Consider the following 27,238-nt stretch of genomic DNA (forward strand, 5'->3'; position numbering starts at 1 on the left):
TAATTTTCTACATTTTAAGATTAAGCACCTAAGTAAATATGTTGTAGATGATGAAAGCAAAATTTCTGTTGTCAGTTACAAATATGAAAAGAGGAAGAAGAGAATAACCCTGTGGTGTTGAACTGGAATTTAAAGTATCTGAATTCATGCTTATTATTATTTTTTTTTTTTTGCTATTTTTGGGCAGGGGTGGGGGAGCATGAAGTATTTAACTCTACCTTGAATTTCAATGTCTAAATTCTAAAAGAAGTAACTAATTGGTAAAAATCAAGATATATTCTACATAAAATATTTATATTTTATGAAGAGAAATACTGAAGTGAATAACAGCTTCAGCTTAATGACAGAAAACTAGTACATATATATTTACATAATAAATAAACCTTAAAAAGGATTTGCAATTTCTATGACTAACCGTATTACATTCCCCTTTATTAGAATCTTGCAAGTTGTCGCTACCAATTGTCACAATCTTTTTTAAAAGAACTGTCAATACTTGAGAAATACTTAACGGAACTTTGTTGCTTGCAGGCAAAGAGTCTATTAAGAAATTTTTCAAATATTGTTCAATCAATATACTGTTCATCTTGCAAATATTCCATATTTATTTATCTATTATTTATTTATTTATTTATTATGTGATGTTAATCACCATACATTACATCATTAGTTTTTGATGTAGTGTTCCATGATTCATTATTTGCATATAATACCCAGTGCTCCATGCAGAACGTGCCCTCTTTAATACCCATCACCAGGCTAACCCATCCTCCCACCCCCTCCCCTCTAGAAACCTCAGTTTGTTTTTCAGAGTCCATCATCTCTCATGGTTCATCTCTCCCTCCGATTTCCCTCCCTTCATTCTTCCCCTCCTGCTATCTTCTTTTTCTTTTTTTTTTAACATATATTATTTGTTTCAGAGGTACAGATCTGTGATTCAACAGTCTTGCACAACTCACCACACTCACCATAGCACATACCCTCCACATACATTTCTATCGAAATGTATTGTAACAACCGATATGTTGTTAATTAGTAAAGAGTAAGTTTATGTTGAAGTGCTTTATTGAAACATCTTTTAAAAACTTCACTGCTTGATGTTACAGCACAAGATAATAAACAAAATAAACCCAATGTGATATATCACATATATCTCTGAGGCACCAAGGCAGCATGAAAACTAATTTAAACAAAAAAATTATATATGCAAATTACTAAGATAAACATTTCAAAGAGATTTTGTTTATTTTGCTTTCACAAGTTGTCTCTAACTGTGCATACATTTTTTTGTTTTGTTTTTAAAGCTAGAGAAAAGCATGATTTTGCTTGAATGTGACTTGGAAACAAGTATTCACTGGTCAATAAAAAACTGTGAACTGGGTTTAAAATGTAAAAATGGCAAGACTATCTCATTAGTCATCAAAAATAAGTTAATATTAATTTTGTCTTTTAGTAGATTATATGGAATGAGTACAAAAACAGTCTGAAAAATGTGTGTGTGTGTGTGTGTGTGTGTGTATAAGCATTGCCTTTGAAAAAATGATTTCATTTAATGTTATTTAGCAAGATAATTCCACATATAGAACAATTGGTTATAATTTTTTTAGGTAGTGACAAAGTATGTGCCATTACCTATTTAATGTACCCAGTAAATGGTGCTCTTCAGAAGGCATCCCAGGTTTATATGTTTTGTTTCAGCAGTAAATAGGACAGTAATTGAATTAACAATTGATTGAATTTACCTAAACTTTAAAATAAAAATAGGACTTTTAAAATCTGTTATTCACAGTTCCCAATAATATATATCTAGATAATTTAAGGTGGAAAATTGAACAAATATATAGTGATTGGATCAATGAATATACTCCAGAAATTTTGTTCCTCATTTACCCTTTCAAACTTCTCCTTACTCAGTATAAGTAAAATTATTTCCCTGTACTATTTTCTTTGCTTAAATTTGCATTCTCTCACCTAAACATTCAATATACCATGAACATAACTTTCATGGAAAAATTAACATTAATTTATTATTGAAATATAATAAATGACATTCTACACAATATCCGATTTGAGAAAAATAACTTCTATTGTCAAGTCAAATTTACATTGATCACCCCAAATGACTGGTTTGCCTGTGCCATCCGGTTACTTGCCTATAAAAATTTGCCATTTACAATTTGCTGTGATATTCCCAATGAAATCTATGCAAATTCAGAACATAATAAATATTAAATCTTCTTTGAAACATTAATTGCAAAAAAATAAGGAAATACTAGACAGATATAAATGAAAGCAAATATATAGTATTTCAACATATCACTGAATCTTCCATATCTCAGCATTTGCTTCAGTTTTATAAGACAAGAGTCACAATTTCAGGGCCTGACTTTAAACTATGAACCTACTCAGACACACACACACACACACACACACACACACACACTCACACACACAAATACATATTTTGGGTTATTAAAAAAACAATTATTAAGGTAAGGGTAAACCCAAATGAACTTTCCTACTATCCCACTGTCCCCCAAATCTTAGGGATGACAAGAATTGCCTGGTGCTGGGAAAAATCCATCAAGCCACAAATGTGGAGTACAGTAGTCACAACATAACAGAATTTTCATGTCCCTGGCACAAACAAATTCACTTCTGTGGAGAAAAGCCCATTCACCCTAGGATTGAAAAACATTCTACAGAAATATTTTCAAGGACAACTGAACATGAGAGAATTAAATATAAGTAATGCAAGAGGATTAGGCTCCAAGTTGGTAACCATTTAGATATAGACCTGAAAATATTTCAGATAATAACATTTTCAGTTATGAATCAGTTTATATATGCTGACAACATCAAATGCTGTTGCTAATTAGATACATTTAAATTCTAGTCATTTTGAGACTGATTACTATGTTTAAAGAAATTAATGTCTAGCTTAAACGTATCTGCAGTGAGAACAAAAGTAAAATTACTTATTGGAAATGAAAAAAATAAGCAAATGTGTAAGAGCAGAATGGAAACAAAATGTAACTAAAACTTCAATGAGTGATCTAAAACAGCTTATATACAAATGGAGAAAGCATTAATGAAGTGAATATGAAAGAAGAAACTGTTATACTCAGAATGTAGTGCTGAGAGGCAAAGAGATGGACATAAAGTTTAGAATAAGTTCTAAAATATATTTAACCACGTTTCCAGAAGGAAAGACTGCAAAATTTGGTTTGAAGTAATATTTGAAAAATGATGGCTGAGAATTTTTCAAATATGATGAAAGTTATCAGTACAAAATTTCACATGACCAACAATCACCCTGCCTCCAGGCAGCTTAAAAACAGAATAATCTATCCTTTAGAAAAAGGAGAATATAAAAAAAAAAAAAAAAAAAGAGAGAGAGAGAGAGATTTGAAAAGCAGGCAGGAGCAATGGTGACAAAAACAAATTACCTTCAAATGAGAGGAAATTAGCTGGACATCAGCAGCAAGTGGAATGGTCTTCAGTAGGTTGAAAGAACTAACTGCCACCAGCTTTATAAAATGCAATACCTAGGGAAACTGTCCTTTTTGAGGGAGAGCAAAGTAAACATATGTCTACTTTTATTTACTATTGTGGCTTCTAATACCCTATATTTAAAATCTAGGCATTTTGAAACTGTAAGAGATAAACTTTGTCATTTCATCATGGTTACATTTGATTATAAACTTAATGATTTTATGATACAAACTAATATTTATGTAGTTTTTTAAAAACTTTTCTTTCACACAGAAATATATCTGTATATCTATCATCTATCATCTACTTAGCTTTCTGTGACTGTGTGCATGTGTGACCCAAATTCATAACAGAATAATGAAGAAAGAACTACGATAATCTTCTTGTTCTCACTTCTAAACTGGTCACATAGACATAGTACCTCTTTTCATCACTTGTTTCATATTCCCTTTGTCATTAGAAAGAAACTCAGCTGATTGTGGTTCTTTCCTAGGTGAGGTGATCCAAACCATAATTCCTTAAAGTTTTGGGCTATTAGCAGTCCTGTCTGAAGTGGATTACTATAGTTTTCCACTGACTTTAACCACAGTATATGTAGTACTCAGAGAGTACCTTAAGGGATCTGCTATATTCCAGACATGCCGGTTCTTACCTTCACTGTGCTGTAGCAGTGAAATGTCCCATTAGTAACCAGAATCAATCATTGCAGACAGTACACTAACCCACTTCTTTGCCTATTGATTCAGATGCATGAGGAGTCCAAAGTGGCCAGGTGGCACTTTCAACTTGCAGTTTAATGGAATCATTTTTGTGATCCCTGATGATTACTGATTCTTGGTGGAAGCTTTCCTCTTTTTTGAAATAAGACCTCTAGACCAACATAGCCTAAGCTTAGAGACAAGGAAACAAAAATTTTTGATAGTGGATTATCTGGGGGTAATAGTGAGGGGAACCACTACTCTTTCCATTGTTTGGTTCCTGAACCAGTGAATCATTTTATGGGAGAAATAGCACTATTTAGTGGACACTAATTTTCAGCATATACAGCAATCCAGAGGAGAGTGCTCCAGCTCTTAAAAGTATTGCTACCTAAACTAGTATTGTAACTCAGATTTTAAAAGGCCAATTCAGCCTTCAGTGTAGACAAGTATTTCATGACTGAGAGCATGGTAATACCAGCAAACTATATTCATGGGCCCACTGCCATGTTGCATTTAATGTGAAGCAAATTGCTCAATTAAAAGCAATGTAGAATATCAAGATGTTGAATAAAGCACTCTCTAAGCCCCTGGATGGTGGTTTTGGCAGAAGGCAATACCCAGTGTATCTATTCCAGTAGAACAAAGCACTGTCTTTTCCATGATAGTAGTAGTCCAAACTAATCAGCCAGCAAACAAGTTAGTTGGCTGTTCACCCCTGGAAATGGTTATAAATCAAGGACTCATTGTTATTATCTGCTGTTGGGAGATTGGACAAACAGCAGGGCTATAGCCAAGTTGACCTTGGTTAGTAGAAAATCAAGTTCTAGAGTCCATACAAAGCCTCCATCCCTGTCACTATGGCCACCTTGTTCATAAGGCCATTGAGCAATAATAGCAGTGCCTGGGGAATGGAGGCTGATTAGTGTCTGTAGAATGGGTTATACAGTCTTATATTATTAAAATTCACTCTATTAAAATCACCTTTGGATGAACATTTAGATGATATATAAATATCTTCATATTCTTTGCTTATTCAGAGAAGTCTATCTATAAATTCTTTCCCCATATTTGCTTATCATCAATTTTATAATTATTCTTCCCAAGTTCTTGACCTTTCAGCCAAATCATTGGCCATAGGCCATGCAAGATAGACCTGAGCTGAAACCCCATGTATCACCTGACCACCATAGACCCTATTCAGACTGGCAGGTAACAGTAATATTTTGTATCTTCAGGAATTGCTGTAGGTTCAGAGCCATTTGTTCAGTAATTCCTAAAATTTCTGATTATTTCCCTTTCCTCTATGCACAGTCACCTTAGTAAATGGGCATAAATCTCTTCGGGGAAGTCTAAGAGTAAGATTAACAGAATACATTTTTTGACAGTGTACCACGGTCCTTTCTCAAAGGGACATGGACTCTCCTTCATTCAAAGGGTTCCAAGTCTATAAACTGGCTCAAATCTGGGAATTGATTGAGGGCTGTCACTCTCTACTTTGATGATTAAAATTAGAATTCTGTTCGCTAGATGTAGAAATCTTCTGCTTATAAAGAAGAAATTATGAAAAAAAAAAGAAATTGTGTAGACCATCCATCATTTTCTTTTCCAGGGTTAGCATGACCATGATCAAATAGTTAATGTCGTAGGTCTCTAAAAGTTAGCTAATCCATATTAGATCTTTGACTCCCTTGTCTAATATAATAACCACACATTCCTTCTCTTTGGCATTAAAAACCACCATTTGACCCTAATCACCCTCTATTGTTCCTATTGCATTTAGGAATCCCAGTGCAATGGTAGCAGTACCCATTGTAATTTCCGGCCTATAAAGAAAGCAACGACACCATTCTTTAAAGATGATGGAGCTCACTGCACAAATTTATTTCCAAAAACTGTGGTAGATAATATGTCCTCTGGACCTTTACAGGGCATGATAGGAGGTCTTATATAATAATTTTGTTCCAATATTCCAATATCCATAAGTCTCTGTATATCTTTCACAATGGTAAACAAAGGCAGCTCTAGCTCAACTTCATTTACTATGGGCTAACTTAAATGCATGTTTCAGCCCACTATTAGAGCCCTTTCTAATTCCTTGAACTGAAAGAATGCATCCAGAATCTCAGTTTAAGAGGACATATCGATAAATTCAGACTAATCCAACCTCATGTTCTTTCTTCCATAATTCCACATTCTTAAGATTCATTCTCACACATATTACAAGATTTCTGTCTGTATAAATTTGAAAAGTCATGCAACTCATCATGAAATCACACTTTGTGTCTCAGCCTTTTGGGCAGGCTGGAACATGAATCTAGTTATATGTCTAAAAACAAAGAAAGTATTAGGGCAGTTTCTGAGGGGAATCAGCAATGCCTTGCAAGACAACTATTTCAGAGGAGGCCATTATAAGCTCTTCAGGCAAAGAAAGACTAAACTCCTCAAGGATGGGTGATAGAGCAAAGAATACTCATCAGAATTCAGACGATCAATTTCTCCAACTTCATCAGGATTGCCCCATATATTCCTATTCCAGTTTTCAGGTTCCTATTTCTTACCAATCATGTCTTCATATTAACAGAAATCTGTATTGTAATTTAGCTACTCAAAGAACTAAATTTTGAGGTTAGTTTTCAAAAATAATGGGCTGCAGCTACAGGAGATAACTGGTTCTGTCAAGGCAGATACAGAAAGTTTCAAGAAATTTATGTGGAGACTGAACTTGGAATTTAGAACCCTGAGTTCATTCTTTTCTTTGCCCACTTTCTCAGTGTTGTTTGAGGCAAGCACTCTAATTATACTCCCTGTTTAACTAAAACATTTTAGAGTAGCAAACAAGTGGTGACCCAGAATTTTGCTGTTTATAAGTATTTGATTAAAATTATTCAATGGCAATTTCTATTGCCACACCATGCCATGGACTTTAAGTGTTTTTCTTTACCACCAGAAATAGGTAAAGTGTGATAGGATTATCCAGATTATTCAGAATAATATTCCTTACTTCTAGTTGACATTGTTAAAATCACTGGTCATAGATTTTAATCACATCTACAAAATATCTTCACAGCAACATCTAAGTTAGGGTTTAATTGAATAACTGGGGATTGTCATCTAGCCAAGTTTACATATCAGACACACTATCACAATATCTATGAAAAAAATGTCACATTTATAAGAACTTCAGAAAAAATTTTAAATTAGCAAGTTTGAGTTCTACATAATTAGTGTCTTATTTGGGGCAGTGAGAACCTCAAATATTTGTACTCAAATTCAATACTTATTTTCTATATTTTGAATTTTTAACCAAGTAGCACAACAGAAAATGCTGTCAAGTTTTGTTAATAATGCATTTTACTGTGATGAAAAAATATAAGTAAAATATAGTGAGGTTTATTGGGGTAAGCATCTTAGCTTCAACATGATTTGGGGTAATCTCTTTACCTGTTTACCTAGGAATTCTTTGTTTTTTGCTCCTTTTGTAATTTGGATTCCTTCATAATTGTCTGCCTTCACTGCCTTTTTTAGTCACTCAACAAATAAGCCTGTGGTTACATGTCAGTATCATACTCATTCTTGGGTTTGCACCCTTTTTTTTTTTTTTTTGCTTCTCTTTTCTGGTATAAGTTTCTTCTTATCTATTCTTATCATTCTATCCAACTTTTATCAATGTCCATTTCATAGTGTTCCCCTGTGTTCTCAAAAGTTTCTAAAATATAATAATCTCACTAATCTCTCTCATGAGAACAAATCTTTATTTAGAGGTTAATACTTTCTTGTATACTAAGTACTTTCTATATATTATTCTTATCCAATAAAGTTACATTTTCCTTTTCTAGATCTTACACTACAGAATATTTCAGAAAAATCACTCCATCTTGTAGACGTAGCACAACACTCAAGACCAAAGCAATATCAGGTATCAGTAGAGGCAGATTGAGCAGAACCATCTTACTTCCATATGACTAGTATGCCTACCTTGTAACTCCGGAAAATGTATAACTTAAATTTTCCTTTGCAAGAGGGTTTTGCCCATTTTGGTTAAAGTCTTTAGTAACGACTTCCATGAGGATAAAAATTCATCTACCTGCTGAATTTGGCTTATAGAGCAATTTCCAAATAGACTTGTTTATTTATTAACTAGGTTGAGGAATTATAAACTATTTTTTTAAAGATTTTATTTATTTATTTGACAGAGAGAGAGAGAGAGAGACACAGCGAGAGAGGGAACACAAGCTAGGGGGAGTGGAAGAAGGAGAAGCAGGCTTCCCGCGGAGCAGGGAGCCCGATGTGGGGCTTGATCCCAGGTCCCTGGGATCATGACCTGAGCCAAAGGCAGACCCTTACAGTCTGAGCCACCCAGGCGCCCAGAGGAATTATAAACTATTAACATTTACTGATCTTAAAACACGCTAATTTATAAAATAAAAGTTTTCTATTCTGAAAATTGCTTAAAATTTGTGTCATTCTTAATTTTGCATTTGTGAATATAAGGAATACAAGTTTTAGATTAGAAATTATTCACAAGGAAGTCAATGACTAAATTATTGGAGTAATTATTTCTACTGTGTATACAAGAGTGTTCCTTCTATTAAAAATGTTGTAGAGATAAAAATGAATATTCCAACAGAATTTTAGTTATTTCCAATTTATTTCTCCACAAATCAGTCTATTTTATAATTAGGAAGATTTAATGAGAATATTTAAAATACAGAAGTTAAACCTAATTATCATGATCTTACTGATTTTTTCTGCCACTAATTTTTATCCTTCTCTCTGCTTTGATAAAGCTCTTCAGATAATAAGCAAAATTAATTTGCAAATATTTAACAGCTGTTTTGGATATTTTCGAGCCTTTTTTTTTAGCTTTTGGTTACACTTTTATGTGCTTTTGTATTATATTGTCTTGTTCTTAATATATGGAATCCATGTCTGTAATAAGAGAATACTTGGCCAAATTTGGTATGATTGTATTACCTTTCAGCCTCATGAAGACGAGTGCTACATCAGCTTACAATTACTGTGTTTTTTTTCTTTCATTTGAAAACTGGCACTAATCCTGAGTGCTAAGGATCATAATAGTAGCGACTTTAATTAAATTTAATATATTGATCCTGCCAGAGTTAGTTCTTGAATTTTGATTCATAGTTATTAAACAGAAATATACAGAATTATACAAGTATTTGATCTAGCTTTCTGTGATGTTATTTTTTAAACAAGAAGAAACATCAGAATGCATGAAATAAATATCTGAATTCCAATATCCAATGAATGAAATCTATTTTACAAATATTTTAAGTAAGGTGTTTAGATGAAATCCAATTTATTAGCATTTACTAACACAGAAAATGAAAAGTCTCTTTTTTAGTATTTATTCGGTAATTTTCTATTCAGTTCTATCAATTCAACCTTATAGACTACATTTGCACATAACATCTTGTTGAGTTCTCTCTCTTTCTCATCCTCACTTCTGTCTCTCTCTGTTATACATATATACATATATTCAGTCTCCACTGAATCTCTCTCCCAGCCTTTGGCAACTACTAATCTGCTGCATTAATAAAAGCGTGAGTAAATGCCCAATTTAATAAGTGTAATTATGTTAAGATTTTTAATATAGCCCATTTAGTAAATTTGATGTGGATAAGCATCTATCGCTTAAGTATATATATAGAATTACTCAGAAACACACAAATACATATGTAACAATTACCATGTAAAACACATTCCTTTCCATTCCCTCTTAATTTTCCATTCTAATTATTTTCAATATTCACAAACTAACTGTAGTCTCATACAATTCAAAACATTGACCTTGGTCTGTTTGTATTTTCCCATCTCTTTCAAACTTCTCACTGTACATTACCTATCCATCATATCTTGATCTTTCAGAGTGGAGATAATGTCACTAATTTAGAAATGTCTTCCCAAACTCTTCCAGGTACATGATTTTGTAAAATACTCCATATCTCTATGTAGCCCAATACAAACATATTTAGGTGTTTGTTTGTTTTTTTTAAGATTTTATTTTATTTATTTATTTTAGAGAGAGAGAGAGCACACAAGCAGGGGGGAAGGACAGAGGGAGAGGGAGAGAGAGAGAGAATCTCAAGCAGACTCCATGCTGAACGTGCAGCCCCATGGAGGGTTTGATCTCACAAACCTGAGATCGTGACCTGAGCTGATATCAAGAGTTGAACACTTAACTGACTGAGCCCCACTAATGCCCAACATTTAGGTGTTTATTATTGTCTTCTCTGTTACAAATCAAGCTTCATTAAGAAAAAAGCATTCGGGCATTATCAGATCTAGCACAGTGCTTTGCACATTATAACTGCTCAAAAAATATGCTGCATGATGCAGTGTATGTATAATTTTTAAAAATACATTATTTTAAATCTTTTGGCATCTTAAAGTATCTATCTGGATATTCTTCAAGTCTAAAATACACAATATGACTATTCTTCACAACCTTGTTTCCCCCTTAACATTCTCCCCTGCCAGTTAGCTAAGTATTTTTTTAATTGAAGTGAAATTTGTATAGCATAAACGTAACCATTTTAATTTGTAACTTCAGTGGCACTTAGTACATTCACATTGTTATGTAACCACTGCATGTATCAAGATCCAAAAATTTCCATCCCCCAAAAGGAAACTTCATACCCATTAAGTAGTTGACTCTCATTCCTCACTACCTTCTCCAACCTCAGTGCAACCACCAATGTTTTCAGTCCCCATGTATTTACCTGTTTTGAATATTTCATATAAATGGACTCATGAAATCTGTGAACTTTCTTTTTTTTCTTTACTTAGCATAATGTTTAAAAGGACCATCCACATTGCAGTCTGTATCAGTACACCATTCCTTTTTATGGGTGAATAATATTCTATTGCGTGTATGTACCACATTTTCTTCATCCATTCACTCATTGATAGGCCTTTGGGTTGTTTCCACCTTTTGGACATTGTGAAAAGTGCTGCTATGAACATTCGTAAATGCATATTTGTTTGAATACCTGTAAGTATATACTTCAGAGTGGAACTGTTCAGCCATATGGTTGTTCTATGTTTAACTTTGAAGAGCCACCAAACTATTTTTCCACAGTGGCTACATCATTTTACATTTCTACCAGCAATGGGCAAAGGTTTCAATTTCTCCATGTCTCTCCCAACAAGTGTGATTTCCCCTTATTTTCTTCTATCCTGTGGGTTGTCTTTTACTTTCTTGATATATCCTTTGATACACAAAAGTTTTTAATTTTGATAAAGTCCATTTATCTATTTTTTAAAATTTTGCTACTTGTACTTTTGGTGTCCTATCTAATATCATCCATGGCAAAACCCAAAGTCATGATGACTCACTTCAGTGTATAGTAGTCCTTCCTTATCCATGAGGGGCACATTGCAGGGCCCCAGTAGATGCTTGAAACCACAGATAATACGAAATCTTACATATACTATGTTTTCTCCTATACATATATACTTATTGGAGAGTTTAATTCATAAATTAGGCACAGTAAGAGAGTAACAAAAACTAATAATAAAATAGAACAATTATAATAGCATACTATAAAAAAGTTATGTGAATGTGATCTCTTTTTGTCTCAGAATATCTTATTGTACTATATTCACCCTTCTTGTGATGATGTGGGATGATAAAACAACTTCATGATGAGACAAAGTGAGGTAAGTGGCATAGGTATTGTGACATAGTGCTAGGCTACTATTGACCTTCTAATGATACATCAGAAGGGTCATTTGTTTCTGGACCATTGTTGATTGGTCATGGGTAACTAAAAAAGAGGAAAGTGAAATATTTATTTATTAAGCTAATATTTGTTTATCTTTTCCCAAAGGCCAGCATTAGAGATAGGTACAATGTATGGTTTAGTGATATCAGAGCTGTAAACACCACATAAAATACTGGATATGACATTGGAAGAGAATACTTGCAGTGGAATTGTCAAAATATATTTTCCATAAAGTGATTCTTTGCCAAATATTTTCAAGTGCTTTGGCAGGTGAGCATGTAAGGAGGGATTTACAACACATTAAACACATTATCATACAACACATTAGAGGACATCATTAATTAGCTATTTTAAAACCATTCTGATTTGACTTGATTTTCCATAACATTATTTCCTTAAAATCATCTCTTGTTTTTAAGATTTATTTATTTGAGAGAGAGAGACAGAGACAGAGAGAGCACAAGCAGGAGGGGCAGATGGAAAGGAAGAGAGAATCCCAAAGCAGACTCCATGCTCTGCATGGAGCCTGGTGTAGGGCTCAATCTCAGGACTCTGAGATCATGACCTGAGCCAAAATCAAGAATCAGATGGTTAACAGACTCCGCCACCCTGGATCCCCTACTTAAGATCATCTTAATTTGAGATTAACTTTTCAAAATCTGTATAGCTAACTTTGTTTACCTGTTTCACCAATTTATTCCATTATAAGTAAAGACACTTCTGATTAGGGTAATGACAGTCTCTGACTTTGCAGACTTTGATAAATGAGTGCATTAGATACACCCCACAGCTGATGAAATTCCACACCTCAGTTTAGATGACATCAAATGTGCCACAGATTGTTTATTTTCCTGAGGATAATTACTAAGAGAAAAAAAAATCCCTCATACATCATTATGGTGCTAAATAATGCATATCTTCATTGATTTTTAATAGATAACTTACTTAAAACAACACTATGCAAGCTTATCTTTTTAGATGCAACAGATGTTGGGTTTACACAAAACAGAAATAAACCCAGGATTCTATACTTGGAATACCCATCTAATTTTAAGGATAAGGCTTTCCAGTAACAGATGGTATTCCACACAGTCTTATAAAATAGGAAAAAAAAATATTTGCCTTGATACTGTAAATTAACAGATTGGTTACAACTATGCATATATGGATTAATACATTTTAAATCTGTTTCTTAGAGAGATAGAAAATTCCCACACAGGGCTATATGAGAATTATTAGGCACATCTTTATAGTCCTTAGATTGAAACATCAATATAAATTCATGTGCCTTACTAAACATGTATTTATATCCTTGGATCAAGCTGAAATTCATTAACAATAAATCTGACCTTTTCTAGGGGGAAATTTATCATTTGGCAATATGCCAGTTTTGTATCTGATTCTGATAAGAACATGTATGGTGTCACATTGTGCAGTTCTTTTATCACAATTTTGGAAAAGCTATATAAAAGGTCTTTTGACCACAGAATTACACTGAGTTGGTAAATCAACTACTCAAACATTTTTGTAGCAATTTTAGGTAAAGCCCTCTTCGTAAAGCCAATGTCCCTTTCTACTATATTACACACCTCATTTTTTCATTAGAAAAGAATTTGCTTTTAATAAAAATGTAAGCATAAAATTGTATTTCTATTGTCCTGTCACCATTAAAGTGGTTTAGCCTGTTATTTTTCAATAGTCTATTGTATTTCCTTAGATTATCAAAGCTATATTATAAAAACACTAATTCCAATAGAAAAAATTAGGCCAGTAGTTAAAGTTTTATATCCCCGGGAAGAAAGTTATCTTTTCCTAAATTGCAATAGTAAGAGTTTTCTCATTGCTATGAATTTTTTCTTTTGTATAAACATATATTTTATTGAGCTTAAACTTCAACATAGTAGGAATGAGTCCATCTAACACATACTCACAAGCAATGGCTTTTTTCCTATATTCATTTGCAATAACTGTAGTACAATGCATTTAGTACTTCCTTTTCATTCTTACTTCCATTAAAGAAAACTTGAAACCACTCAAATATATTATTTCTCTTCTATCTTTCTAATTACTTGAGATTATCTCACAAAGTGATTGTGCTATAAAGATCACTGTATATATTACAAATTGTGTTTCAAATTGTCATATTAGGTTCATCTTGTGTTATGAACATCCATCCTTCTACTCAGCTAGAATGGTGGTATCTACTCAGCTAGAGACTTTGATCCAAGTTGACAAGAAAAATGAGGTGGACTTGAAGGTACAGGAAGTAGCTGACAAAGCCATAGAGTTGACACACAATTGGGGAAGCCAAGCAAAATGGGTACAATAGATCTGGACTTGATTCCCCTTTGGGGTTTAACTGAAATATTGAGAAAGCATTACTCAAGGGACAAAAAGTACAACCTAGTTTATCTCTTTTCTTCCCTTTATATTTAATCAGTGGAAAGCTTTCCTCTGCCCAGGGTGAAAAATGGAGCAATTATGACTTCTCTAGTTACTCTTAGTTAACAAAGAGTCCCAAACATAGACTTAGTGGTCTGGCTGGTTATTTGAGGAAAAAGTTTCATAGTCTTTCTCACTCACCTCTAACATTTGCCAAATACACCTTCTGAGACACCTAGGTTAGAGTACAGGGACTGAAAAGTGGGAAAGGGGAACAAAGAAATTTTATGTTTAATTACTGATCCAAGTAGGTAACCAATCCCCCTCTCCTGTCGTCCTGACTTTGGGGTTTGTTTAGTCACAAGTCCACGAACTTCCCAGTGCAGACAGACATCATATATATGCAGAAAAATACAGTGTGTCTATAGGTCATGTCAAGGGTCTTCACAACACAGTAAGAGCTCTTATCTGAGAATTTCCTCTGTAAGCCCTCTCTCCATTCACCTTCTCTACATTTTTGTAGTTTTGATTCTTATCAAGGGTACCTAGGCTTGGGGCCCAAGAATTGTGAAACCAATACTAGCACCAATTCTGAAATTTATGTTTTGTTTTGCCACCTCTCTTTTATACCATCTTAATACAAATTTTATTAATCAAGTGAGCATTTAGGCAATTTTCCACAATCTGATTCTATTTATCCTTCCTACTAATTACTAGTCAATCATGCAATTCAGAATCCCAGATTCATCATTAGGTCTGGAATATATATTGTTCATCATACTGTGGCTTTTCTCACTATGTTCTATGGTCTAGAATGTCTTTCTGTTTTCTCTCCACCACCTAAAATGTTAGAAGTTTTCTTAGACATTATGGCATAGATCATCTAAACAAATGAGGCCTTGGGCTTAGGGTAATGACAGCTAAGTGAAAATTGAGTCTGAATAAAAAATATTCAATTTAATATGTTTTTATCCTTTTTATTACTATATATGCTGCCTATTTCACCAATAAATTGTCTAGTTGAGTAGGAAACTAATGAGTTTAGACTAGTTAACACCCAAGGGAACTTTCAAGTACATTACCTTGCCAATAATCATTCTTAAAAAATGATATGATGCAGGCAATTTTCACTATTTAAAATTTGTATTGCACACATGCTGACCAGTTAGCTCAGCTGGTTAAAGCGTGGTGCTAATAAAATTTGCATTTCATAAAAATTATATAAAGCTTAAAAACATGAATTAGGAATCAAAAGAGAGTTTAGATATCTATTACCACCAAAATAATATAAAGATAAGAATCATTTGCAGCACGGATGGAAAAATAAAAAGCAGTCTACTCAAGAAAGCATAGACATGTATCCATTAACAAATTCATTTATCCATTTATCTATTATCCACATTAAATTAATATTAAAATTTACTAACATACAATACAAAATAATGCAATAACAATTATTAGCTAATACTTACTGAGCACTTTTCAATATTATGGGTACATTTCTAAATGCTTTACAAGCATCATTATATTTAATCTTTATGACTATTTTATGTAGCTGTTATTCTAATATTATATGTAATTATATATTAATATAATAGTTAGAAAAATATGCCTAGAAACATTAAATGATTTTCCCAACTTCATACAATTAATTAGCAGCAGATTCAACTATCAGACGAAGGTCCGTCTGATTTAAAAATCTCTGCAATAATCTTAACAGACACCTCACAGAAGGAGATACAGAGATGGCAAATAACCTATGAAAAGATATTCCACAGCATATGTCATCAGGAAAATGCAAATGAAAGCAACAATGACATACAACTACACACCTATCATAATGGAAAAATATGAAATACCAATAACACCAAATGCTAGTGAGGACGTGGAGCAAAAGAAATTCTCATTCATTGCTGATGGATATGCCACTTTGGTAGATAGTTCTGCAGTTTCTTACAAAACTAAACATACTCTTACCATGTGATTCAGCAATTGATATTGCTTGATATTTACCCAAAGGATTTGAAACTTATGTTTGCACAAAACTTGCACATGGATGTTTATAGCAACTTTATTCATAATTGCCAACATTTAGAAGCAATCAAGATGTCCTTCATTAGGTAAGTGGATAAATAAGCTGTGGTACATCCAGATAATGTGCACTAAAAATAAGTGAGCTATCAAGCCATGGAAAGATATGGGAAGTAAGTGGAAGAAGCTAGTTTGAAAAGGGTACATACTGTGTGATTTCAACTACATGACATTCTGGAAAAGGCAAAACTATGGATGTCATAAAAAGATCAGTGGTTTCCATTAAAAGTTGGGCATGTGGAAGAGAAATGAATGAGTGGAACACAGAGAATTTTTAGGGCAATGAATATATTATGCATGATACTATAATGATGAATATATATCATTATACTTTTCTCAAAACCCATAGAATGTACAACACCGAGTGACTCATAATGTGAACTATAGACTTCAGATGATTATTCTATGTTACACTTATATTAATGATAGGAAATGTTGATCATGGAAAAGGCTTTAAATTTGTGCAGGCATAGTGTATATGGGATATCTCTGTACTTTTCACTCAATTTTGTTCTGAGCCTATAATGGCTCAAAAAAAAGTCTTAAAATGCTAGATTTCATTTTTTGACAAATAATATCTGTAAACGGTACCTAAATCCCCATCAAAGAAAAAGGATGTCTGTAATTATAAGAACCTTGATGGGATAGCTTTTTAGTGGACATTTCAATACTTAAGCAATAGAAAGGCTAGACTTTGGTCTTCTCTGAAAAATGATTTCTCTACCATTCTCAGTTCAACACCATACAAGATTATATTTGAAAAACAAAAAGTACAAAAGTCCATTTTTCCTTTTTGTCATGTGCAATTTTCTTAACAAATAAATAATACAAAATAAACAACAAGTAGGAAAGTGTAAGTATTTTACAAATATGCCTATACATTATTACATTTTGTAGAAAATTCACAGTGTCCTTGCTCCTTTAAATAACTCTGTGGTATAACAACAAATATTAGATGCTTTGTATCAGCCTAGATACATGAGACGCCTATATGATATTCTGATTTTTTTCAAAGAAAATTAGATTATGTGGAAAATCAAAGGATACACACAGTGGTTCTGTCTTTCTCATCCAAATAAAATGTTCATAAAGATCTAAACTTAGACAGAGGCATTCATCTCAGCTTCTAGTATACAGTTACATAATATCAATCCAAGTGAATTTCATTTATTTTATTTGCCCCTAGTTTCACCCACAGACATTTCTGTAAATCATGTGGAATCAGGTAAAACATTAAGTGGCTTCAATTCATTTAATGTGGAATCACTCAGACCCCAGGATACAATTTACCAAAAGAGAAGTTGCTTATATAATATTTCTAAGGTATTTGAATAAATTTTGCTTTAATAAATTTGAAAATGATAAGGCAGGCTCAATTTCTATCAAATAGAAAAATAAAATGCCAGTAATTGAGTTTTTTATCATATTAATTTTTCTGGTAATAAACTTGAACTCAGCCTATCCAGACTGATTATGAGAAGTGGAAAAATAGAAAGTGAAAATGGAAACTTGGTGAGTGAAGCATCACGTGGCACACATTGTGAAGAATCCTTACAGAGGGAAGCATCAGAGAAGGCTACAAAGACATTCATTGCCAATGTAGTAAAGAGCATTTCAGGAAAACGTGGCTTGACGAAAACAGAAATAGTTAAGTGTGAGTAACTCAGTGATTGTCCTGGCTTATTTCAATCACATTTTTTTTAGTGTTAAATCCTCCTTTCCACCATTTCAATGTATTTGTGCCAACAACTCAAGTGGAGTGTGACCAACAGAAAAACGTCAGAAAAAAAAAAAAAAAAAACAACCTTGGAGAAGGCCAAATTCTATTGTATAGTGTCATTTTTATCTACCACCTCTCTTATCCCAAACAAATTACCCTTTCACTGCCTTTTGTTTTCAGGACATGGCAACATGTTTAATGGAAAGTCAAGCTACTATCATCTTTTCCATTTTAGATTAAAATAGAGAAAGTAGGACATCGTAGCTCCATTTGCATATTTTCCTAATCTGGAGAGAAAAATATTTTCAAGAGAAGCAGTGAGGTACGTTTCTTTACCACTGGTCAAATTATGAAGGATCAGGATAATGATTCTCCAGCTGGGCACTGCTGGAGTCAGAAGGTCCCTGGAGAAGATTTTTCCAGCTCTCCTCAATTGTAGATGGACAGTTTGTCGATATTGTAACTGGAGTGAAAGTTAAACCAGTCACAAGAGATGATGTAGTTGTTGGGGTCTGTCAGGATGCTTTTCTCCATGCAGAAGATAAAAGTATTGTTCTGGAACATTCTACCAACTCCGAGTTGTCTGGAAAATTTATTTGAATTTGAACTAAATAGTATTATAAATAAAATGAAATAATAGTACTTACCTTTTTAGTATGTGCTCAGTACATGGTTTCAATATTATTCTAACCTACTACTACTACTAACAATACAAAATAGTAATAAAACATTTCAAAATAAAAATAAAATCTGTTACTGTTATTATTATTATCTTTTCATTTAAGAGCAAAGAATTTGGACAATATACTTATATTTTCAATGCATAAAATTCAAGGCATAATTATTGTGTCATGGGATCCATCATTCAATAAATATTAATTGGACATCAGATTGCAACTTAAAAAGAAAGCTCATTTGCATTTTCTAACTTTGTAAAAACCAAAAGAGAAAAAACAACAGTTTCAGGAGAAAGCCTCACAGAACCTTTAAGTAAATTATTGTATTTCTTTAGAATTTGGAGTAAAATTCTTCTGTCTTCTGCAGGTATTGTCCTTTTGAGTCAAAGTGTATGGATTGCTATAGTTTCCTAATAGAAATGGAATCATTTTCCATGGACCCAAAATGTTCATTAGTGGTTAATCTTATTTCTCACTGTTTAATTTAGGGGGTAACAAAAAGGTGTGTGACTCAGCTAAAAAAGGCACGAAGACCACCTAAAGATGTGACATATCTTCTCTGAAGGGAGAGTTAATACGTGTATGTATGTACGAGGGATAATTATATTGTGTTTGGGGAAAACATTATTTTACTAATTTCTTATTTTAAATTTAAATATACTAAAAAATAAATGTCCCAGAATGCCAAATATAGTTAAAGTGTTGTTATGAAAGAGAAGTATGGTTAAAAAAGATGTGTCTAAATGCTAAGTTGACAAGGGATTGACTGTGCTTTGTCACTCAGGCTCAACTGAGAACTAAATTTCACAGAATACCCTTCTCTGTCTTTTTCTAATTAGTGTTGGCCAACCTGGAAAGTTAGGCAAGATTTGAAGGTCATTAATCAGTCCAATAAGGTGACAGATACAACAAGGCCTAGTTGGTTCTGGCTTATCCTCTCCTCCTACATATGTGCAGATATTTCAAATAAATGGAAGTGAAGCAAATAGCAGGGATCCCAGCCCCACTGACTTGGGGCCAGAAGGACAGCAGCTAATTTAGGAAATGGTTCCCCATATTATACCTCTCCACAAACTTCACACAAATAATTTTTCCACTTCTCCTTCTTTCTTCTTTCTCTTCTTCCTCTTTCTCCTTTCCCTTTTCCTTCTCCTCTCTTTTTCCTTCCATTTTTCAAATGTTGATGATGTTCAGTTAAGCTGAAGCTTTATTCAAGGGGTCATTTCTTTCAAGGATGAATTTCAGGCATTCTAGGAAAAACAACCCCAGAAATGTGCAGAAATAACTTAAAAATACCTTGATATCAAGGGAGCTTTGGGTATGAGAGCTGTATAAAGGCTCTTATCACTAAATATTATAGATTTACAGTGGAAAAACTGCAGGCTGCTATCTATTTTCAAGTAATTTGGAAGAGCCATTAATGAAGAGAGAGGTAAATTTTATTAATTAAGAAAAAAGAAAAGAGAGAAATTCCTGGAGAATAGGAAGTTTCTCCAGAAAACTACTGAATACATATCATGATTTAAACTTGGAGTGCAGAAATGAAAGCTTGAAGGGAGAGAAGATTAGATTAGAGGATAGCTTTTAATTTCTCTTCCCACCTTCTTCCACTTCAGTATCTTTCCCTTAATAAAATGTGTAGCAATAACATAAGCCTGTTGTTTCAGGTGTGGTGATACTTATCACAACGTCTCAGAGTGTGTTGAGCTGATGAAAACAGATGACGGATGATTAGTCATCTTTAGCATTCCCATCTCCTCCTGTTCTTCCTCCAACCCCAGTGAGTTTTGCAAACTAAGATAACTACCTTTCTCAATGCTGATGCCTCTTAACAATTAAAAAAAAAAAAAAAAGCCCTTAATCAGAGTTGGTTTTGGTCCAGGGACGGCAAAATGCTGAATACAGAACTGTTTGACCTCAAAATTATGTATTGCTTTCTCAGTAATTTTGCCTGAACGACAAGTTTAAATAAAAGTTTATATTATTCAGATTCCATGAAATATTTAAACCACCTGAATAATGCAGACCTTTCTAATAGACAGAACAATACAAGTAAATGAGACAAATGGTTAAAAATAAGCAGGGTACATGTGAAAAGTCTAGCTCATGACAAGAAACTGAGGTGTGATTTTCCAGACCAACCATAGGCAAATACAAAGACTTTTGCTGGCAGACGTCATGAGGAATATACGCCTTCTCCACACCATAACTAGGGCTTTGCAGTCCCTGAAAAGAGCTGCAGACAAGCCCTCAGTCTGGTCATGCTCTCATACACCTTCACATTCACAGGCCAGACACTGTTCAACCAAGGTCTTCCTAGTGCCTCTGCAGAGGCCTCCTTGTGTGTATGTGTTTGGAGTGGGAGCAGTGGGGACACACAGAAAGGGGAAACTTTGAGGATACTTTTCTTAGTACCTTTCCACTTCTATTCCTCCCCCTTACCAAGTTTTGACTATCTGGCATTCAAGTACAAGACACATAATAAGCACACAAATAAAGAACCCTGTCAAGACATCAAATATTCAACAGAACAAGAAACAAAAAATAGTTGGGGTGCCTGGGTGGCTCAGTCGTTAAGCATCTGCCTTCAGCTCAGGTCATGGTCCCAGGGTCCTGAGATCGAGCCCCGCATCGGGCTCCCTGCTCCGCAGGAAGCCTGCTTCTCCCTCTCCCACTCCCCCTGTTTGTGTTCCCTCTCTAGCCGTGTCTCTCTCTCTGTCAAATAAATAAATAAAATCTTAAAAAAAAAGAAACACAAACTAGTAAGATGTTGAAACTATCAGATAAGGATTTTAATGTAACTATGATTCATATAATAAAATGTCTGATAGAAAAGGTGAATGTGTACGAACAAATGGGAATTTCCACTAGAGATAAGGAAAGTAAAAAAGAGGCAAACAGAATGCTTCAGGTAAAAAGACATGGTATCAGAGATGAAGCTACTGTTCAGTGAGTTCATCAACAGGTAGAACAGCAGGAAAAGAATCAATAACCTTGAATATCATTCAGTATAAATTTTCTATGTTAAAATAAAGAATTAAGATAAAATAAATTTAAAATAAATAGCATTAAAGAGCTTTGAGACAAAATCAAATGGCCTAATATATGTATGTGCAGTCCTACAAAAAAAAAAAAAGAGAATGAGTGTAAGATATATTTGAAGGGATTTTAGTTGACATTTTCAAAAACAATAATGAGAAACAACAAACAATTGATCCAAAAAGGTAGAGAACTCCAAACGCTCTCAATAGATGCAGAAAAAGCAGTGATAAACTTTATCCATTGATGATAAGCACAACAAAATGCAAAACCCTCAGCAAACTAGTAGAAGAAACCTCCCTGAAATGATAAAAAAATCTGTAAAAACCTATACCCAATATTATACACAATGGTGAAAAACTCAATGTTTTCCTACCAAGATCTGAGGCAAGGCAACCAGGTCTGTTTTCATTAGTTCTATTCAACACGATATGGATGACCTAGTGCAACGAGGCCATAATGAAAAATTAAGGACATGCAGTTTTGAAAGGGAGAAATAAATGTCTTTATTTGCAGATGATGTGGTTGTGGATCCTAGAAAATCTACAAAAAAATAATTCTTAAGTGATCTACAAAATAAGCTACTAAAATCAATAAATGACATAAATAAGGCTGCAAAATACAAAGTCAAAATACTAAAATTAATTTTACTTCTGTATATTATCAGCACGTAATTGGAAGTTGAAATTAAATGAAAAATAACACACAGAAGCATTAAAGCCTACAAAATACTCAAGGATACATCTAGGAAAAGATGTGCAATATTTGTGTGTTGAAATCTGCAAAACACTGCTGAAATAAATCAAATAAACCTATACAAATGGAGGTATAAACCATGTATATGGATTGAAATAGTCAATGTTTTTAAGATGCCAATTTTTCCTAGATCGATTTATAGTTTCGCTGCAATTCCTGTCAAAATCATGTTGCTTTACTTTTTTCAATGAAGTGGTGAAATTGAAAACTAGGTCATTGCCTGAGAATGAAAGTAGAACAGAAAATTTTGAAGGTTACAGGAAAGAGAAGTTGTAGGTGAGTTATTTAAATGGGCAAGTAAAGGGAATAGAAATACAAGGCACACCTGAAGTTAGGGACTACAAAATTACTAACATCTAAAGAAAAGAAAAAGAACAGTTTAATAAAGAGAAAAGGGAAAAAAACATTTCCATAAGAATCCAAAACTAACAATCTAGACAATTTAATCAGGGTGACAAATTTAAATAGGGGAGATGTTAGTCATATACTTAAGTATTTGTCTTGTATGGGGAAATATTAAATAGTGATAAAATCAAGAGATTCATAAAGACAAAGAAGCATTAGTAGGGCCTCAAACTTAAAGGCAAATACCAAAATAACAAAAGTAAGATATAACAAAAATAATGATCTATCCAGAAGAAATCATGAAAGACAGAAAAAAAAAAGAAAATAAATAAAATAAAAGTCATAGGTAATTATAATAAAAATGGAAGTTCTAAAATCAACTATAAGCCTGGGAGGTATGATAAAAATAATAGTTCTAACAGTATATTACACATAAGGGATACATATATCAAAATACATGAAGAATATCTAAATAAATGAATTAAAAAGTATTTCTCATATAGAAATGAACTCTAAGGATGAAGGGTGATACTGTCAACATCTGACAAAATAAAATATAAGGAAAATATTCAAAATGTCATTATAGGATACCATATGCTGGTTAATGGAACAATAGAGCAAAATTATATAAACATTTTAAATACAGAAATTCAGCAATGAAGATTAAATAAAGTAAAGCAAAAACTAATAGAACTTCAGGGAGAAATGAATCAACACTTTTAGCTAGTGACATTAACACAGTTTATAAAATAATAAGTCAAGTAGATAAAAAATAAATTTATAATTTACAAACTAATGAGCTCAATTTACATCATATAAATTCAGCCTTAATACCCTGAAAAGCAAAGAATATATATTCAATTTTAGAATTGAAATAAACTATGAGAGTCTTCTGAAATTGCAGAGAATGAATATTACACAATGTTTTCTGACCCAATCAATTTAAAAAGCTTATTAACAAAATGATAGCTAAAAAAATACTCTTTGGAAAATAAATTATATACTAAATAACATTTATATTATGAAAGGAAAATAAAAAATCCTTAGAAATTGCAGCAATGAATTTCTGAATCTAGCACATGTTATAGAGAAATTTAAGTATTCAGTTACATTGACTAGGAAAAAAACATAAAATATTCAAAACAAGATACTTGACAAAACAAGACATTCAAATTGAGATATTAAAAAAGAAGAAAGATATCAAGAAGATTCAAATACTGAAATGCTGAACTAAAGTTTTTTTTTTTTTTTAAGATTTTATTTATTTATTTGACAGAGAGAGACATAGCGAGAGCAGGAACACAAGCAGGGGGAGTGGGAGAGGGAGAAGCAGGCTTCCCGCAGAGTGGGGAGCCCAATGTGGGACTCGATCCCAGGACCCTGGGATCATGACCTGAGCCGAAGGCAGACGCTTAACGACTGAGCCACCCAGGTGCCCTGAACTAAAGTTAAAGGAGACCTACATCATAGTTCTGAATCATCAGCCAGTGTCAAACACAATAGATCCTTAGCAAGCAATGTTTGTCATACTACTTAATAGCAGCGATGCCCAGAAAGTGTTTTCTCATGGTATTTGGCTTACTTGAGAATAGTGATCCAACCTAATGTAATGTATGTGCTAAGAAATGATCTGAGATAACACTAGTCTTAATTTCATTATAGAGGTCATGTGGCCTTGTTTTTCAAAGAACAAATTAAAATGAATATTAAACAAAATTAATAGTTGCTTGCTTTTGTTTAAATTATTATCTATTGAAGAACCCTTCTAGAAGAACATTATGATACCAGTGATGGGATTCAGCTACAATTGGTGTACATATTAATTTATTAAGTTCAAAAAATGGAGCTAAGAATTTTAAGTTACTTGCAAAGATCACTCAGCTAATAACTGATGGCCATGATTCAAACACATACAGTTTGCTTCGGAATTTTCCATTTAAGCTTTTTTGTTACATTGACTTTCAGACATGAATACAGGCTTTCAGGTGAAACAGCTTAACATTTAAGAAATGTTAATTTTTAATATTTTAATCTTGCATATCAGTAAACACTGGATGGCTCCATAACAGTTATGAAACAAAATGAAATAGTTTGTGTAACAAAGTTGCATATATGGTTTATAAATATATCTGAGTAATGTAATTCAGCACACCAGTCCAGTAAATATTTTAGTTTGTATTACCTAGTTCTGCAACAATGACTACTATCATCTATCTGGTCATAGGGCCAGAGAGATGGGAAAACATGGAACAGTCACATTTCTACATAAAATACTGTAGTATTATTTTTACATAACAAAATGAGTTTTTTTAAAGGCTGTAACATTGAATATATATAAAATATATATAATTGGAATTAAGACATCTACTTTTAAAATTAAAAAAAATTTTTTTCAGTAATCTCTACACCCAATGTGGGGCTCAAACCCATAACCCTAAGATCAAGTGTTGCATACTCTTCTGACTGAGACAGCCAGGAGACCCAGAATTAAGACATCTTTTGACAAATCCTTGTCCCTCCCTCTTCCATATCCAGTCATTAAGAACATTATGATTTTTTTCCTATCTCTCAAGTTCAAATCAAGTGCCATTTTCCAAATTCAATTCATAGCTATCTCTTTTTTACTCTTTTTTTGATTGAATCCAATTCATCCTCTAAACTTCAGCTTAAGTTGTCTTCCTTCACGCATTCAAGCTGTTAGTGTAACTCCTGTAAAATATTTCAGCAGTTTCTCATTGTTCTTATTTTGGAAACAACATTTCTAAAGTGCCTTAGACAGATACTGAAATTATACAATACCACCACATTCTCTTCCTCGATTCCTTGAATGTATAATTGTGTCTTATGCTATAGAGACATTCACCCATTTGGTCCTTCCAATAATTTTTTATATTTATGTATATAGATATCGTTAAAATTACATGAAATTATGTTTAAAGTTTAGATTTATAATTTATATACATATGTACATATACATATGTTTATATTTAAAGTGCTATTTGCCAAATAGTTTTCTTTTTAAGACATTTGAGAATTCAAAAGTTTGTTTTATATGGTTATAATGGCAGAACATAAGGAAAGAGAAAAGTATGTGTTTGTTATATTTAGTACATATTACATACTATGTGCTGTTATGGACTGAGTGTTTGTGTCCCCCTGAAATTCATATGTTGAAACATTAATTCCAATGTGATGACAATGTGGAGTTTGGGGCCTTTGTGCAGTAATTATGACATAAGGATGAATGTTCATGAATGGGATCAGTGTCCTTTTAAGAAGAGGCCAGAGAGCTAGCTAATTCTCCTTCTGCCATGTGAGGACACAGCAAGACAGCTGACGATAAACCAGGAAAGTGTCCTCAGTAAGTACCCAGTCATACAAGCATCTGACCTTGGACTTCTAGTCTCCAGAGCTGTGAGAAATGTTTATTGTTTAAGTCTCCCAGTCTATGATAATTTGTTTAGCACCTTGAACTAAGACATATGCAGATAGTTTGATTTTCATTGTATACTTAAAAGTATGGAATTTATATTTAAATATGAATTAAGTGTAATTTAAATTTAAATCCTGTTACATCATGAGTGTAAACGTGTGTGTTTATCTTGTGTTTATTCAAATTCTTATTAACTCTTTCTTTCTAAGATCAAATTTTTCCAGCCTCTTTATCATATAACCTTTTTCCATAGCAATTATTTAATACTCTATTTAGAGTTGTAATTTTACATTTATAATGCATTCATTTTATGGTTTATCGCACTATATTATAAATTTCATTACTGCAACCAATATCTGTTTGTGCTTGTCATTGCAGTCCCAGTGCCTGACAACTTATGGTCAATAAATATTTAGATGGATAAATGATTGAATAAATACCTGAATGAATGCCATATTTGTCACTAGATCAAAAAGTATGCATATGTTAAATGTTAAAAAATTGACAGTAATTGATCTCTGCAGTTAGAAAATAGAGAAAAACTATCATGATATACCCATTATTTATGTACTCCAATCAATTAAGCTAACTTAGAAACTATAAAACACCATTCTTTCTGCTATTAAATCAGTTAAGCTATCTTACATTCTAATTAATTGCACAATAGACAATTCCTGGTTTGGTACTTATCTTATATTTGTCTTTCTCTTCTGAGATATTTCTTATATATTGATGCCACAGAAAAGTAAAATTATATTAGTATACAAACAAGAGAATATTGTCAAGAATATTCCTGTTAAAATAAGTTGATTTCAAGTCCTCTCAGTGAATTGTGAAAGCAAAAAGTTGCA

Source organism: Zalophus californianus, chromosome 2 (genome assembly GCF_009762305.2).
Source record: "Zalophus californianus isolate mZalCal1 chromosome 2, mZalCal1.pri.v2, whole genome shotgun sequence".
Classification (NCBI taxonomy): Eukaryota; Metazoa; Chordata; class Mammalia; order Carnivora; family Otariidae; genus Zalophus; species Zalophus californianus.